Source organism: Notamacropus eugenii, chromosome 3 (genome assembly GCF_028372415.1).
Source record: "Notamacropus eugenii isolate mMacEug1 chromosome 3, mMacEug1.pri_v2, whole genome shotgun sequence".
In the NCBI taxonomy this organism is placed as follows: Eukaryota; Metazoa; Chordata; class Mammalia; order Diprotodontia; family Macropodidae; genus Notamacropus; species Notamacropus eugenii.
Genome location: NC_092874.1, coordinates 349,798,343 through 349,816,141, shown reverse-complemented (window position 1 = coordinate 349,816,141; position 17,799 = coordinate 349,798,343). Strand labels below are relative to the sequence as shown.

Genomic DNA, 17,799 nt, shown 5'->3' with positions numbered 1-17,799 from the left:
TGTAATTCTTTAAAACTGTAGCACTAAGAATACAGCTAGAAGGAAATAAAGATAGAGGGTACAGATAGAAGGTGAATTTGAGGAAATGACAAAAAAAATTAAGGAATGAGAAAGAGGAGTACAATGGGTACGGAAGGAAGGGAGAAGTAGAATTAGACAAATTATTTCACTAGAAGAGGCACAAAAGTCCTACTACCATGGATGGGAAAATGGGAGAGTAGCTGATGGACATTGCTTGAACTTTATTCTCTTCCATATTGGCTCAAAAAGCATATGATATATACAATAATTTGAACATAGAAATCTATCTTGTCTGACACGGAAGTAGGAGGCAAGGAGATGAAAAAAAGGAGGGAAGATCAGAGGAGGTGCTAGACAGAAACATAACACTGGTGAAGATGGAAAGAATGAAAGAAGAGAGAGGACAAACAGGAGGGAAAAATAGGATAGAGGGAAATACAGTTAGTAATCATAACTGTGTATGTGAATGGAATGAACTCACCCATAAAACTGAAGTGGATGGCAGAGTGGATCAAAAAACAGAATCCTACAATCTGTTGTTTTACAAGAAACAAACTTGAAGCAGAGACAAAAAAAGTAAAGAAAGGGGCTGAATGCTTCACCAGAAAATAAATAGGGGTAGCAATTCTGATCTTAGACAAAACAAATGCAAAAAATAGATCTAATTCAAAGAGATAAGGAAGGAAACTGCACCTTACTATAAGGCACTATAGACAAAGAAGCAATATCAATACTAAATATATATGCACCAAGTGGTATAGCATCTAAATTTTTTTTGAAGGCTGGGAATAGCTTTATCAGTTAAAGTCTGAAATACTGGCTGTGTTGCCCACTCTGAAGTCAATAAGAGTTAGGATGTAGAGTTTCCTTCATCACCAGTGGGAGGCACACCCCAGTCCTTAGGGTCCTCTGAATTCTTGAGATCTGGTAGAAATGAGAAGGGGAGCAGCAATCAATTGCTAGGTCAGGAAGCATTTAACACTGGTCATGAAGTCTTGGGGTTGGTCAACATGAAACCAATGGCCTGCCCCTGGGATGGACAGTATCTGAGCTTGAGGGAACAGATGCTTGATCTTGGAGAAATGACTAGGCTGGATGAATGTGAAGTTAGCACCACTGAGGAGGAGTGTGGGGTCAGGGTAGGGTTTCTGGAGTTGGGGGAAGTCCTTGATCTTGTCCATCTGCTGGATCAAGGCTTCAATGCTGATTCTCTACTTGAACTGCCCAGTGGTGGCTTTCACCAGATTGGTGAGGGGGAACTGCCTTACTGTGGAGTACTGGATAACAGGACGAAGCTGCTGGTCTGCTAATTTGCACAGCTGAGAGAGGGGCAGCTCCTTGGGGATCTAGACAGACTTCATGGTTTCCAAACAGGAAGAGAAGTCTGAGATGGCTATGGTCGGCAACGGGCTCCTATTCACTGAGATTAGGCACTCCACCAGCTCTGGCTTCTGCAGTGCCAGTATCATGGTTATCTTCCCCCCCCCCGCCCCCCCACCATGTTGTGTCTAATGAGGATGCAAGGAGCCAGGCCAAGCTGGGCCAGGAAGGCCTCCATGTCAGCACCCATGGACTAGTAGTGGGATTCAGGGCTGTGTGGGCTCTCTCCATGGTTCTGAACATCCACTATCAGCACCTTTCAGCCCATCTGCTGCTGGAGGGTCTTGCTGATGGTCTGGAAGTTAGTTTTGCTGCCAAACTAGTCATGCAAGAAGACTATGGGTGAGCAGCTGTCCTCTCAATCCAGCATCCTGTAGGAGAGCAGCATTGACCTGAGGCCACTGTTCCTCTGTGTAGCCAGGGTTCCATCAAAGCCAGGACTCTCGGAAAGCAGTGGGGGCTTCAAAGCCACCACCAGAGGCACCTTGAGGCCTGGATCAAGTGTCACATGCTCTGTGCTACCCCCAGCCGAACCTAGGTAATCACCAAACCCCTCCGCTGACCTAGCATCTGAATTCTTAAAGAAGTTAAGTGAGTTACAGAAAGAAATAGATGGAAAAACTATGCTGCTAGGGGAGCTCAACTCTCTCTTCTCAGAACTTGATGAATCCAATGAAAAAATAGATGAGAGAAATTAAGAAGATATACAGAATATTAGAAAAGTCAGATATAAAAGATCTGTGGAGACAACTAAATGGGAACAGAAGGGAATATCACTTTCTCTCAGGAGTACATGGCACCCACACAAAAATTGACCATGTATTTGGGTTCAAAAAACTTAAAATGAAATGTGGAAAGGCATAAATATTAAATATATTTTTTATGGATCATACTGCAACAGAAATTACACTCGACAAAATGGAGTGGAAAGACAGATTAATAGTTCATTGGAAATTAAATAATCTAATCCTAAAGAATGGGGGTCAAAGAACAAATCATAGAAACAATCAATTTCATTAAAGAGAAAGACAACAATGAGACATTTCAAAACTTATGAAATGTAGCCAAAGCAGTACTTAGAGGAAATTTTATTTCTCTAAATTTTTACATAGATAAAATAGAGAAAGAACAGATCAATGAATTGGACGTATATTTTTTTTAAAAAACTGGAAAAGGAACAAATTAAAAATCCTTGAGCACCAAATTGGAAATCCTCAAGGTGAGACTAATCATATTGAAAGAAAAAAAACTATTGGGCTAATAAGTAAATCTAGGAACTGGTTTTATGAAAAACCAATAAGATAGATAAACCATGGGTTAATCTGATTTTTAAAGTAAGGAAGAAGAAAATCAATTATCCGGTATCAAAAATGAAATAGGTGAAATCACCACCAGAAAAGAAGAAATTCAAGCAATCATTAGGAAATATTTTGCTCAAGTATATGCCAATAAATATTGAAATCAGAATGAAATCAAAAGAGTATTTATGAAAATATGTTAATTGACAGATGAGAAAATAGAATGTTGAAATAACCCAATCTTAGAAAATGATATTGAGAGGGGCGGAGCCAAGATGGTGGAGTAGAAACACACAAATACGCTAGCTCTGAACCCGCAGCCCATGAAATATCTGTAGTAAAGAGCCGCCAATAAATTCGGGAGCAGGAGAAGCCACATAACAGTGGAGTGCATAAGATTTCTTTTCCAAAGGGACCTGCAAACCTCTTGCAAAAGGTCCGTCGCGCTACAGGCGCGGAGCCCAGCCCAGCCCTGCACCGGCACCGGCACCGAGAGGAATAGATCCAAGTGGACTTCAGAGATGGGATCTCCAACGGCCATGGGGGGTTCCTCCACCCACAGGTGACGGGGGTCAGTGAGAAGGTCTCTTTGGTGGGTCGAGAGGGGTGTGGGGTACCCCCATTCTCAGGCCCCCTTGGGAGGCAACAGTGGAGGTGGGAGCAGAACGGGGCTCCCCAAGCAGGCAGGAGCCCAGATCCATTGTTGAAGGTCTCTGCATAAACCCCCTGAGGGAACTGAGCCCGGGAGGCGGCCCTGCCCCAACCTGAGCACCTGAACATAATCTCACACTGAAAAGCAGCCCTGCCCCCTCCCAAAGCCCTGAGGCTGGGGAGCAGCATTTGAGCCTCAGACCCCAAGTGCTGGCTGGGAGGATCAGGAGGCAAGGTGGGTGTGAGGAGAATATTCAGAGCTCAAGTCACTGGCTGGGAAAATGCCCAGAAAAGGGAAAAAAACCAAGACTATAGAGGGTTACTTTCTTGGTGAGCAGGTTTCTTCTCCCCTCCCTTCTGATGAGGAAGAGCAGTGCTCACCATCAGGGGAAGACACGGAAGTCAGTGCTTCTACATCCCAGCCCACTCAATGGGATCAGTTCTGGGAAAAGGTCATAAAGAGCCCAAAAAATTTTGAAAATCAAATTAAAGAGGTGGAGGAAAAACTGGGAAGAGCAATAAAAGACTTGCAAGCTAAGTATGAACAACAAATCAGCACTCTGCTAAAGGAGACCCAAAAAAATGCTGAAGAAAATAACACCCGGAAAAATAGGTTAACTCAATTGGCAAAGGAGGTTCAAGAAGCCAATGAGGAGAAGAATGCTTTCAAAAGCAGAATTAGCCAAATGGAAAAGGAGATTCAAAAGCTCACTGAAGAAAATAGTTCTTTCAAAATTAGAATGGAACAGATGGAGGCTAACGACTTTATGAGAAACCAAGAAATCACAAAAAAAAAACCCAAAAGAATGAAAAAAGGGAAGATAATGTGAAATATCTCGTTGGAAAAACAACTGACCTGGAAAATAGATCCAGGAGAGACAACTTAAAAAATATGGCACTACCTGAAAGCCATGATCAAAAAAAAGAGCCTAGACATCATCTTTAAAGAAATTATCAAGGAAAACTGCCCTGATATTCTAGAACCAGAAGGCAAAATAAATATTGAAAGAATCCACTGATCACCACCTGAAAAAGATCCAAAAAGAGAAACTCCTAGGAATATTGTGGCCAAGTTCCAGAATTCCCAGGTCAAGGAGAAAATATTGCAAGCAGCTAGAAAGAAACAATTCAAATACTGTGGAAATACAATCAGGATAACACAAGATCTAGCAGCCTCTACATTAAGGGATCGAAGGGCATGGAATAGGATATTCCAGAAGTCAAAGGAATTAGGACTAAAACCAAGAATCACCTACCCAGCAAAACTGAGTATAATGTTTCAGGGGAAAAATTGGTTTTTCAATGAAATAGAGGACTTTCAAGCATTCTTGATGAAAAGACCAGAGCTAAAAAGAAAATTTGACTTTCAAACACAAGAATGAAGAGAAACATGAAAAGGTAAACAGCAAAGAGAAGTCATAAGGGACTTATAAAAGTTGAACTGTTTACATCCCTACATGGAAAGACAACATTAGTAACTCTTGAAACTATTCAGTATCTGGCTTCTTGGTGGGATTACACACACACACATGCACACACACACACACTCATAGAGACAGAGTGTGCAGAGTGAATTGAAGAGGATGGGATCATATCGTAAAAAAAATGAAATCAAGTAGTGAGAGAGAAATATATGGGAGGAGAAAGGGAGAAATGGAATGGGGCAAATTATCTCTCATAAAAGAGGCAAGCAAAAGATTTTTTTAGTTTGGGGAAAAAGAGGGGAGGTGAGAGAAAGACATGAAGTTTACTCTCATCACATTCCACTAAAGGAAGGAATAAAATGCACACATTTTGGTATGAAAACCTATCTTACAATACAGGAAGGTGGGGGACAAGGGGACAAACAGGGTGAGGGGGATGATGGAAGAGAGGGCATGGGGAGGAGGGTACAATTTGAGGTCGACACTCACAGGGAGGGACAGGATCAAAAGAGAGAATAGAAGTAACTGGAAGCAGGATAGGATGGAGGGAAATATAGTTAGTCTTATATAACACGACTATTATGGAAGTCATTTGCAAAACTACACAGATTTGGCCTATATTGAATTGCTTGCCTTCCAAAGGGAGGGGGAGGGGAGGGAGGGAGGAAAAGAAGTTGGAACTCAAAGTTTTAGGAATAACTGTCAAGTACTGTTCTTGCCGCTAGGAAATAAGAAATACAGGTAAAGGGGTATAGAAAGTTATTTGGCCCAACAGGACAGAAGAGAGGATGGAGACAAAGGCAGAGAGGAATGATGGAGAAGAGAGTGGAGTGGAGATGGGGGCAATTAGAATGCTCAGTGTTTTGGGGTGGGGGGAGGGGACAAGGGGGTAGAAAATTTGGAGCCCAAAAATTCTGTAAAAATGAATGTTAAAAGTGAAATAAATTAATAAATTTAAATTAAAAAAAAAAAGATATTGAACAAGCCATTAATGAACTTTCTAAGAAATAATCCCCAGGGCCATGTAGATTAACAAATAAATTCTACCAAATATCTGAGGAACAATTCATTTCAACACTACATAAGCTATTTGGAAAAATAGAAGAAGAAAGAGTTCTACCAAACTCCTTTTATAATGCAAATATGCTATTGATACCTAAACCATAAAGAACTAAAACAGAGAAAGAAAATTATAGACCCATTTTCCTAGTGAATATCAATGCAGTAATTTCAAACCAAATGTTAGCAAGATGATTACAGCAATATATCATAAGGATTATACAGTATCACCAGGTGAGATCTATATCAGGAATGCAGAGTTGGTTCAATAATAAGAAAAGTATCAACATAACTGAACATATCAAAACCAACAATGACCATATGATTATCTCAATAGATGCCAAAAAATATTTTTATCTTTATTTTTAGTTAACTTATTTATTTTTAGTTTCCAACATTCAATTCCACAAGATACTGAGTTCCAAATTCTCTCTCCCCTCCCTCCACCCCAAGATGGCATGCATACCCCAGTTTTCCTTCCCTTGTGTCATCCCACAACCCCACTCTTATGCCCTTCCCCTTTACTTTCTTGTAAGGCAAGATATTTCTTTACCCAATCACCTGTATATTGTATTTCCCAGTTTCATGTAAAAATAATTTTTAAAATTTGTTTTTAAAACCTTGAGTTCCAAATTCTCTTCCTTCTTCCTTCCCCACTCACCCTCACTGAGAAGGAAAGCAATTCAATATATAGTCATGTTGTGAGACTATATTTCCCTCCACCCTATCCCACCCCACCAATTTATTCTATCCTCTCCTTTGTCCCTCTCTCTCCTCAAAAGTGAGGATCTTCTGACTATCCACTGCACTAATCTATCTTTCCTTCTATCATCCTCCTTCCCTCCTATCTTGTTCCCTCCTACTTTCCAGTAGGGTAAGATATCTAATGGAGTGTGTATGGTATTTCCTCCTAAGGCAAATCTCATGAGAATAAAGTTCATTCATTAACCTGTTACCTGTCTACTCTACCCTTCCATTGTAAAAGTTTTTTCTTGTCTCTTTTATGTGAGATAATTTATTCCATTTTATCTCTCCCTTTTAAACTCTCTTAAAATATTCCTCTCTGACCCTTTAATTTTATTTTTAGGTACCATTCCTTCATATTCAACTCACTCTGTGCCATCTGTCTATCTATCTATCTATCTATCTATCTATCTATCTATCTATCTATCTATCTATCTATCTATCTATCTGTCTGTCTGTCTGTCTGTCTGTCTGTCTGTCTATCTATCTGTCTGTCTGTCTGTCTGTCTGTATGTCTACCATCTATCTATATACATATGTATACATATATAGATATATGTGTGTATAATCTATATATGTATCCACACATACATAATTTTATATTTTTATATAAAATTATACATATGTGTGTATGTGTGCATGTTCCCTCCAACTACCCTAATACAATGAAAGGTCTCATGAGTTACAAAAATTATCTTTCCATATAGGAATGTAAAGAGTTCCTTTTAATATTTAATAAGTTTAAATATTTAATAAGTTCCTTATGATTTCTGTTTCTTGTTGACCTTTTCATACTTGTCTTGACTCTTATATTTGTAAGTAAAATTTTCTATTGGGCTCTGGTCTTTTCATCAAGAATGCTTAAAAGTCCTCTATTTCATTGAATGTCCATTTCTCTCCCTGAAGTATTGTACTCAGTTTTGCTGTGTGGGTTGTTCTCGGTTTTAATTCTAGCTCCTTTGACCTCTGGAATATCATATCCCAAGCCCTCGGATCCCTTAATGTAGAAGCTGCTAAATCCTGTGATATCCTGATTGTATTTCCACAATACTTGAATTGATTTCTTCTGGTAGCTTTCAATATTTTTTCCTTAACCTGGGAATTCTGAGATTTGTCTGTAATATTCCTAGGAGTTATCGTGTTGGAACCTCTTTCAAGAGGTGATCAGTGAATTCTTTCCATTTCTACTTCTCCATCTGGTTCTAGAATATCAGGGCAGTTTTCCTTGATAATTTCTTTTTTTTTTCAATGTTTATTTATTTTTAGTTTTCACATTCATTTCCACAAAATTTTCAGTTCCAAAATTTCTCACCATCTCTCTCCTCTGCCCATTCCATAACACCTTGTGCTCTGATTACCCCTTTTCCCAATCTGCCCTGCCTTCTATCAAACCCCAGTGTTCTCTTATCTGCAACTTTTCTCTTTTCTTGTAGGGCAAGATAGATTTCTATACCCCATGACCTGTATTTCTTATTTCCCAGTTGCATGCAAAAACAATTCTCAGTGTTCTTTTCTAAAACTTTGAGTTCCAACTTCTCTACCTTCCTCCCTCCACAATCATCCCCACTGAAAAGGCAAGTGATTCAATATAGGTTATACATGTGCAGTTTTGCAAAAGACTTCCATGATAGTCATGCTGTATAAGAATAATTATATTTTCCTCCATCCTATTCTGCCACCTATTAATTCTATTCTCTCTTTTGACCTTGCACCTCCCCAAAAGTGTTTACTTCTAATTACTCCCTCCTCCCATTTGCCCTCCCTTCTATCATCACCACACTCCACTTGTCCCCTTCTCCTGTACTTTCCTGTAGTGTAAGATAGATTTTCATATTAAATTGAGTGAGCATGCTATTCCCTCCTCAAACCAAATGTGGAGAGTAAGCTTCACTTTTTCCCTCTCACCTCCTCCCTTTTCTCCTCCATTGAAAAAGCCTTTCAGTGTCTCTTTTATGAAAGATAATTTGCCCCATTACATTTCCCCCTTTCTCCTTCTAGTATATTCCTCTCACACCCCTTAATTTTATTTTTTATGCATCATCTCTTCTTATTCAACTCACCCCGTGCTCTCTGACTATATGTGTGTGTGTCTGTGTGTGTGATCCTTCCAAGTACCCAAATACTGAGAAAAGTCTCAAGAGTTATAAATATTATTTTTTCATATTTGAATGCAAACAGTTCAACTTTAGAAAGGCCCTTATGATTTCTCTTTTCTGTTTACCTTTTCATGCTTCTCTTGATTCTTGTGTTTGAAAGTCAAATTTTCTATGCAGCTCTTGTCTTTTCATGAAGAATGCTTGAAAGTCCTCTCTATCATTGAACGACCATTTTTCCCCTGAAGTACTATACTCAGTTTTGTTGGGTGGGTGATCCTTGGTTTTAATCCTAGTTCCTTTGCCTTCTGTAATATCATTTCCAAGCCCTTTGATCTCTTAGTATAGAAGCTGCTATATCTTGTGTTACCCTGATTGTATTTTCACAATACTCCAATTGTTTCTTTCTGACTGCTTGCAATATTTTCTCCTTGACCTAGGAACTTTGTAATTGGGCTACAATATTCCTAGGAGGTTTTCTTTTTCAGATTTCTTTCAGGAGGTGAATAGTGGATTCTTCCGATATTTATTTTACTCTCTAGTTCTAGAATATCAGGGCAGTTTTCCCTGATAATTTCATGAAAGATGATGTCTAGGCTCTCTTTTTGATCATGGCTTTCAGGTAGTCCAATACCTTTTACATAATCTCTCCTGGACCTACTTCTAGGTCAGTACTTTTTCTAATAGGATATCCACATTGCCTACCATTTTTTTTCATTCCTTTGGTTCTGTTTTATAATTTCTTGATTTTTCATAGTCATTAGCATCCATGTGCTCCATTCTTATTTTGAAGGAATTATTTTCTTCAATGAGTTTTTGGACTTCCTTTTCCATTTGACCAATTTTGCTTTTTAAGTCATTCTTCTTCTCATTGGCTTGTTGGACCTCTTTTGCCATTTGGATGAGTCTGTGTTTTAAGATGCTATTTTCTTCAATATTTTTTGGGGTCTCCTTTAGCAAACTGTGGACTCATTTTTCATGATTTTCTCAGTTCTCTTCCCAATTTTTCCTCTACTTCTCTTACTTGACTTTCAAAATCTTTTTTTGAGTTCTTCCTTGGCCTGAGACCAATTTCTTTTTTTCTTGGAGGCTTTGGATGTAGAGCTTTGACTTTGTTGTCTTCTTCTGGTGATATGTTTTGATCTTCTTCCTCAAAAAATTAAGATTCTATAGTCTGAGTTTATTTACCCTTTCTGTTCATTTTCCCAATCAAATACTTGACTTTCTAACTCTTTGTCAAGATATGACTCTGCTTCCAGTGGGGTGAGTGTACTCTCCCAAACTTCAGGATTTTTGTGCAGCTGTTTTCAGAGATATTTTTAGGAACCTGAAAATTTTCAGCTCTTCCAAGGGGGTATGATCAAAGGAGAGGTGTTCACTCTCTTCCTAGCCTGTGCTCTGGACTGTGAGTAAACAGAAGCTTTCTTTTCTGCTTTGAAAATTTGAGGAGGATTCCCTCTCCACCACAGCCACAAGTTCTGCCACAATGGTGTTCCTCCTCACCCTATGACAACTCCCAGGCCTGTGACCCAGATCCAAGCAGGGTAAAGCAAGAGAATCCTAATCAGCACCAGCAAAAAGATCCCTGCACTCCCTCTCTGATCCACCACTTGATTCCCCCCACTGTCTGTGGGTCCAGAGATTCAGAAACAATCACTGCTGTTTCTGCTGCTGCCACCACTGTTGCCACTGCTGCCACCCTAGGGTTTGGGCCAGACCATGCACCTCTCTCACCAAAGTCTGACAGAGTTTTCCCGCTGACCTTCTGTGTTGTTTTTGGCATTTGCAGTTTGAGAAATCTGGAGACTGCGACAGCTGCCAGTAATTCAGTCCACTGAGGCCTGCTTTGGCCCTATTTATATTTATGAGGCCCTGGACTGTACTCCAGTCCCACCTGGTATGATAGACCCTTCCTATCAACCTTCCAGGTGGTCTTGGGCTGGAGATTTGTTTCAGTCTCTCATTTTCTGGGTTATGTAGATCTAGAATTTGTTTGGAGTCATTTTTTTTACAAGTATTTGGAGAAGTTTGAGTGAGAGCTCAAGCAAGTATCTGCTTTTACTCTGCCATCTTGGCTCCGCCCCTGAAAACACTTTTGACAAAATCCAGCACCCATTCCAATGAAAAATAATAGAAAATATGGTAATAAAGGGATATAGTTCCTTAAATTGAAAAAGCCTATCTGTCTAAAACCACCAGCAAGCATTATATGTAATGGAGATAAGCTAGAAGTCTTGCCAATAAGACTAAGACTAAGGTAAAGATTCCCATTATTACTACTATTATTCCATATAATACTAGAAATGTTATCTATAACAATAAAAGAAGAAAGGTGAATAAGGAAGTATAATAAGCAATAAGGAAACAAAACTATCAATATTGCATGGGATATGATGGTATACTTAGAGAATCCAGGATAATCAACTAAAAAACTACTTGAAATAAAACAACTTTATCAAAGTTGAAGGATATAAGATAAGCTCACACAAATCATCAGCATTTCTTTAAATGACTAACAAATTAAATAACTAACAGCAAGACATAGAGAAATTCCAATTAAAACAACCATAAATAATATGAAACACTGGGGAGTCTACCTGCCAAGATAAACCAAGGAACAATATGACACAATTACAAACTCTTTCCACACAAATAAATTCAGATCTAAACCATTAGAAAAATATCCATTGCTCTTGGGTTAGCTGAGCCAAAATAATAAAAATGACAATTTTACCTGAACTAACTTACTTATCCACTGTCCTATACATCAAACTACCAACACACTATTTGATAGAGGTGGACAAATCATAACAGAATTTATATGGAAACACAAAAGTTTAAGAATATCAAAGAAATTAATGAGAAAAAGTACAAAAGAAGGTGGTTTAGCAATACTAGATCTCAAACTATTTTATAAAGCAATAATCATCGAAACTGTCTGGTACTGGCTAAGAAATGGAATGACTTCATAGTTCTTTCTCTGGATGTGAATAGCACTTTGCATCATGGGTCTTGTGAAATTCTTGATCATTGCATTGCTGAGAAGAGCTAAGTCTATCAAAGTTGGTCAATTTTGCTGTTAGTGTGAGCAATGTTCATAATGTTCTGGCTTTACTCACTTCATTCATCAACACTAGGTGGAAGTCTTTCCAGGTTTTTTTCTAAAATCAGACTGTTCATCAATTCTTATTAAACAGTATTCCATGACATTAACATACCACAACTTTTTTAGCCATTCTGCAATTGATGACAATCCTCTCAGTTTCTAATTCTTGGCTCCCAGAAAAAGAGTTGCTATAAATATTTTTGTACATAGGATCCTTCCCCCCTGTCTTTTTAAATATCTTTGGGATACAGACTGAGTAATGGTATTACAGGATCAAAAGATATGCACAGTTTTTAGCCCTTTGGGCATAGCTCCAAATTGCCACCCTGAATGGTTGGATCAGTTCTCAACTCCACCAACAATGCATCAGTGTACCAATTTTCCTATATTGTCTCTAGCACTTATCATTTTCTTGTTTTGTCATGTTAGCCCATCTGTTAGATGTGATGTGTTACCTCAGAATTGTTTTGATTTACATTTCTCTAATCAATAGTGATGTAGAGCAGTTTTTCATATGATTATAGATAGCTTTAATTTCTTCATCTGAAAATTGACTGCTCCTATCCTTTGACCATTTATGTCAGGAAATGACTTGAATTCATATAAATTTGACTCAGCTCTCTCTGTGTTATGGAAATCAGATTTTTATTGTAAACACTGTAAAAAAAAATTCCCTACTTTTCTGCTCCCTCTCTTATTTTACTTGTGTTGACTTTGTGCAAAACTTTTTCTTTAATTTAATGTAATCAAAATTATCCATTTTGTATGTCATAATGTTTTCTATTTCTTGTTTAGTTACAAAATTTTCCATTCTCCACAGATCTGACAGGCAAGCTATTCCTTAATCTCCTAAATTGTGTATAATCTAGTAAAGGTTATGTATTTCTTTTACTTTTTCAATGTGGAATTGGGGGAGGAAAATAGAAGACTCCTTGTCAAAAATAATAAAACTTTAAAGAGGAAATTGGAAGAAAAAGATTACTGAAGCTCACTATAGGCTTTAGTCATTATCATTTCCTCATATTCAATATTTTATTGGATTAATTTTCCATATTTATTAAAATCAAAAACATTTTTATTAAAAAAATTTTTATATATTTTCTCTTTTCTGCTGAGCAGCATCACTCTCTCATATCCTTCACACTGGTTCCAATTTCCATTTTTGATAATATTTCTTCAGCTTTTTTGCCTTCACTGACCTAAATATGGTTATAATTTTTATGGTGGTTTAGCCTCATTTTCTGAACTCATCTTAAGTTCATATATTTAAAAGGTAGAGCCAAGATGGTGTAGTAGAGAAGCACTTGGCTAAGCTTTCCCAAGTTCCCCTGTAAAACAATGCCTCATATAAAATTCTGGAGTGACAAAAGTAATAAACAGTTGGGTGAAACAATTTTCAAGGCAAAAATCACTTAGGAGATTGGAGAAGTTTGTTCCAATGGCTGTAAAGGCAGCTGAAGCAGGTGCTCTGCAACACTTAGAGCTTGACTAGACTTTGAAAATGCTGAAGTTATCCACTATATCTTGAGCCCTCAACAATTATCTTGATTCTGTTCTGCCACTGGACTATGATGACTGTGGAAGATAGAGTGAGGCCAACAACTTTGTGCAACTCTGTCACACAAATTCAATTTATACATAAATCAAAAGGCATCGTTCATACCATTTTAGCTATCTCAAAGCCCGGTGGTGACAAGTAAGTGATTAAGCAGTAGATGCTGATACACTGGGAGCTGTAGTCATAATCCTGCATACAGACAGCCCAGACAATAGGGTGTTTTTGTCACTGGAAGCAGCAGTGGGATTTGGCAGTCCCCTGGGTATCTGAGCAGTCTTTAAGGACTGCACTACTCACCTCCTGGTGAGGAAGGGCCAAAAAAATGTATCCTAAAAATTTTCTCCTTACCCAATCTGGCCTAATTACCACAGCAGGCAAGCAATCCCACTCTGCAGTCAAAACACACACAAAAAGTGTAAAAAATCTCTACAATGCATGCACACTTCTAAAGAACACAAAATCCAGTAGACCTAAAAGAAAAATACTCTTGCTGCAAGAGAACTCAGCAAGTATCACATCCAAAACGCAGCCCTGAGAGAAACCAGGCTGGCAAATGAAAGCCAGTTTAATGAAATTACAGCAGGATACATGTTTTCTGGAGTGGCTACAGTGAAGGGGATTGATGTGACTGGTGCAAGTTTTGTAATCAAAAATAATCTAGTACAATAATAATATAGTAATAAACTTGTATGCCTACCAAAAAAAGTGAATGACAGATTCATGACAATGTGATTGTCACTTGTAGGAAAACATCACACCATCAGTGCCTATGTTCCCACCATGATGAATCCTGATGAGGTCAAAGAAAAACTTTGTGAAGACCTGGAGACCCTTATCATCAATGTGTCAAAAGAGGACAAACTTATAATTCTGGATGACTTTAATACTAGAGTAATCTCAAACTCTGAGACTTGGTCTAGGATAGAGCCAGATGAAGACAATGAGGGCCACAACGAAAGGGCAGTTGACTAACTGGAGGGGCTCACTATCCCAAGCAAATGCCAGGGACCTGAACTGCATGGTAAAATCCAGAGTCTTTTAGGGATCCATCATTAGCATCCCATCAGTTCTCTTACTCTTCGGTCAATAATGTGCTGAGCCTATTCATAGCTCTGATACTGCCTTCACGTCTCTGTTTTCCTATTATTAAAAGTTATGTTGGTTCAGTGAGCCAATGTTCCCAGTCCTGCTTGTCAGTTAATTTTGGGGAAGGTGACACCAATTCTGGATTTTTTTGCATTGTCTGCTCTTAGCCATACACACTCTACCTTTGTACCCCTACTTGCAAATGATCACATTCTTTCTACCTTAGGGAGGAGCTGAGATGCTGGGGACCAAGCTCTTTAATTGAGGTGTATCTAACTAAAATGTCAAAGTTTCCTATAAAAGTTGGCCCCATTTTGAAGTCATTGCTGATTTACAGTGATTAGCCTGTCAAAGTGTTTCTAACTTGATGCAACAAACTCCTTTTAATTCTCTTTGTCCTGAGTTTTGCCTCCTTAATCAGGGTGAAATTCCAACTGAAAAATTTTCCTTTGAACTGCATAGCAATAAAATATTTGTCTATATACTTTATTGTCTTTTTTGCCAGTCTACTAAGTTAAGACAGAACCTCAAGATAGCTTTAATTTGCATTTCTCTGATGACTTGGAGTCTTTTTATATATCTGTTGATAGATTAAAATTCTTGCTGTGAAAAGAGCCTGCTCATATCCTTAGATAATTTAGCAACTGGTAAATGGCTCTGTTGAATTTTTGTAAAGATATTTTAAGTGTTGGCAAATATTCATCCTCTTTTCTATTCCTATTTAATAGTCAACAAAGCTTTATCATATTTAGCTTTTCATAAATTCTATTCATTTTCTTTATTTCTTTTTTTGTTGTTTGTTGCTGTTTTGAGTTTTATCTAGAATAGCAATGAGTATATTTAACTCACAAGCTATTATAATTTTCTTTTATTTTTCCCTCTAATGTCTAGAATTTCTATTAAACATTTACATGTTATGCAATTTATCACCTTTTAATGATACTAGCAATAATATTGATAATGTGGAATGAAATTTATTGTGAGCTAACTGAAGCTGACTTTGCCCCCATTCCCAGATCCTTGAATTGCCTGTGACTGACCAGACTTTATCATTCCTACCCTCTGATTATTTTGTAAATGTCCTAAACTCTCCCCTTTGGGATTCTCAAGTTTCCTCTATGCTCCGTCAGTTGTTATGAAAAATAATTTACCTTGTGAAACCGTAGAATGTTCCAATCTCCTAGAATATACAGTCTCTCTCCCTCTGCCCCAATATATATAAGAACTCTATGCCTAACCGCCCCCATGAGTTCCCCCAGAACTTGTTGCTATTTGGTACCCCAGTTGCAACTTCTTTGCCCTGGCTAAAGATTATAACTTTTGTTATATTTACTGTTTTCTCTTTAATTTTGGTTGACTTAAATGGAGAAAATTAAATATCCCAAATGGGATACTTTAAATAAATGATTACTTAAAACCACCAAGTGAGAAATCTTTTATAACTTAGATTCCCTTAAGAAAACCTTGGAATTATCCTGTCTATATGTCTTGTCTTATCATTTTGTTTGTTTGTATCTTTGTAAAATGTATGTGCTTTGTTTCTGTTGTTTGTAGGTTCGGTTTCCTTGAAAGATTTAATATGCAGACAGACAGAAAAACTTGCAAAGATTGTAAGTAGAATTTAAAACACTGGAAAGGGGGTAGAACCAAAATGGTGGAATAAAGACAGCTAATAGTCAGGTAACAGGCTGGTGAAATGAGCAAAGAATGGGAAAAAATTCTGAGTCTAGGAAAGTCTTATACTGACAAGGAAGATCAAAGCACACAATCAGAAGATAGCATATTCAAAGCTCCTGCATCCAAAGCCTCCAGGAAAAGTAAGAATTTGTTTCAGGCCATGGAAGAGCTCAAAAATGATTTTGACAATCAAGTAAGAGAGGTAGAGAAAATTTGGGAAAAGAAATGAGAGGGATGCAAGAAAATCATGAGAAAAGAGTCAACAGCTTGCTGAAGGAGATATAAAAAACAAACTAGGCCAAGTGGCAAAAGATGTTCGAAAAAACAATGAGGAGAAGAATGCCTTAAAAAGCAGAATTGACCAAATGAAAAAGGAGGTCCAAAAGCTCACTGAAGAAAATAATTCCTTAAAAGTTGGAATGTAGTAAATGGAAGCTAATGACTTAATGAGAAAACAAGATGTAATTAAATGAAACCAAATGAATGAAAAAAATAGAAGACAATGTGAAATATCTCATTGGAAAAACAACTGACCTGGAAAGTAGATTGTGGAGAGATAATTTTAAAATTATTGGTATATGTGAAAGCCATGATCAAAAAAGGAGCCTAAACATCATCTTTCAAGAAATTATCAGGGAAAACTGCCTTGAAATTCTAGAACCAGAAAGTAAAACAGAAATTGAAAAAATCCACCCATCACCCCCTGAATGAGATCTCAAAATGAAAGCTTCCAGGAATATTATAGACTAATCCCAGAGTTCCCAGTTCAAGAAGAAAATGTTACAAGCAGGAAGAAAAAAACAATCCAAAAATTGTGGAGCCACAATCAGGGTAACACAAGACTCAACAGCTTTACATTAAAGGATCAGATGGCTTGGAATATGATATTCTGGAGGGCAAAGGAGCTAGTATCACAATCAAGAATCATGTACCCTGAAAAACTGAGTATAATTCTTCAGGGAGAAAAATGACATTCAATGAGATAGAGGACTTTCAAGCATTCTTAATAAAACTACCAGAGATGAATAGAAAATTTGACTCTCAAATACATTACTCAAGAAAAATAAAAAAAGGAAATCATAAAGGACTTAGCAAGATTAGATTATATTCTTACATGGGAAGACAATATTTGTAACTCATAAACCTTTCTCATTTTTATTGCAGTTGTAAGAAGTATATATAGACAAGAGGTCATATGTGTGAGTTGAGTATAAAGGGATGATATGTAAAAAAAATTAAGGGGTGGGAAAGGAATGTACTGGAGAAAAGAGAAAGTAAGAGGTGGAATGAGGTAAATTATCTCTCACAAAATAGATAAGAAAAAGCTTTTACAGTGGAAGAAAAGGAGGGAGAAGAGGGAGAATGAGGGAAACTTACTCTCATCAGAATTGGCTCAAAGAGGGAATAGCACACATAGACAATTGGGTATAGAAATCTATCTTATCTAACAGTAAAGTAAATGGGGAAGGAGATAAGAGAAAGGAGAGGTTAATAGAAGGAAGGGCAGATTGCAGGTGGAGCTAGTGTATCACCAAGGCAATATTCACTGCACTAGTGGTGACTATGAATATGCCAGGGTAATTCTCAATTGCAAAATACACAAGACTCTCCATATAGAAGACAGGAGAAAAACATTTATTTAAACACCAGAAAGCCAAATCTCAGAGCCAGAAAGCAAAATTTCGTCATGGTGACCAAGAAG

The 17,799-nt window shown here is 37.7% G+C and overlaps 1 pseudogene; it reads right to left on the bottom strand.

The window, feature by feature from the left end:
• Nucleotides 1-980: 980 nt before the first annotated feature.
• Nucleotides 981-3,240, bottom strand: LOC140532171 (sn-1-specific diacylglycerol lipase ABHD11 pseudogene; annotated as a pseudogene).
• Between the last annotated feature and the right edge of the window lie 14,559 nt (nt 3,241-17,799).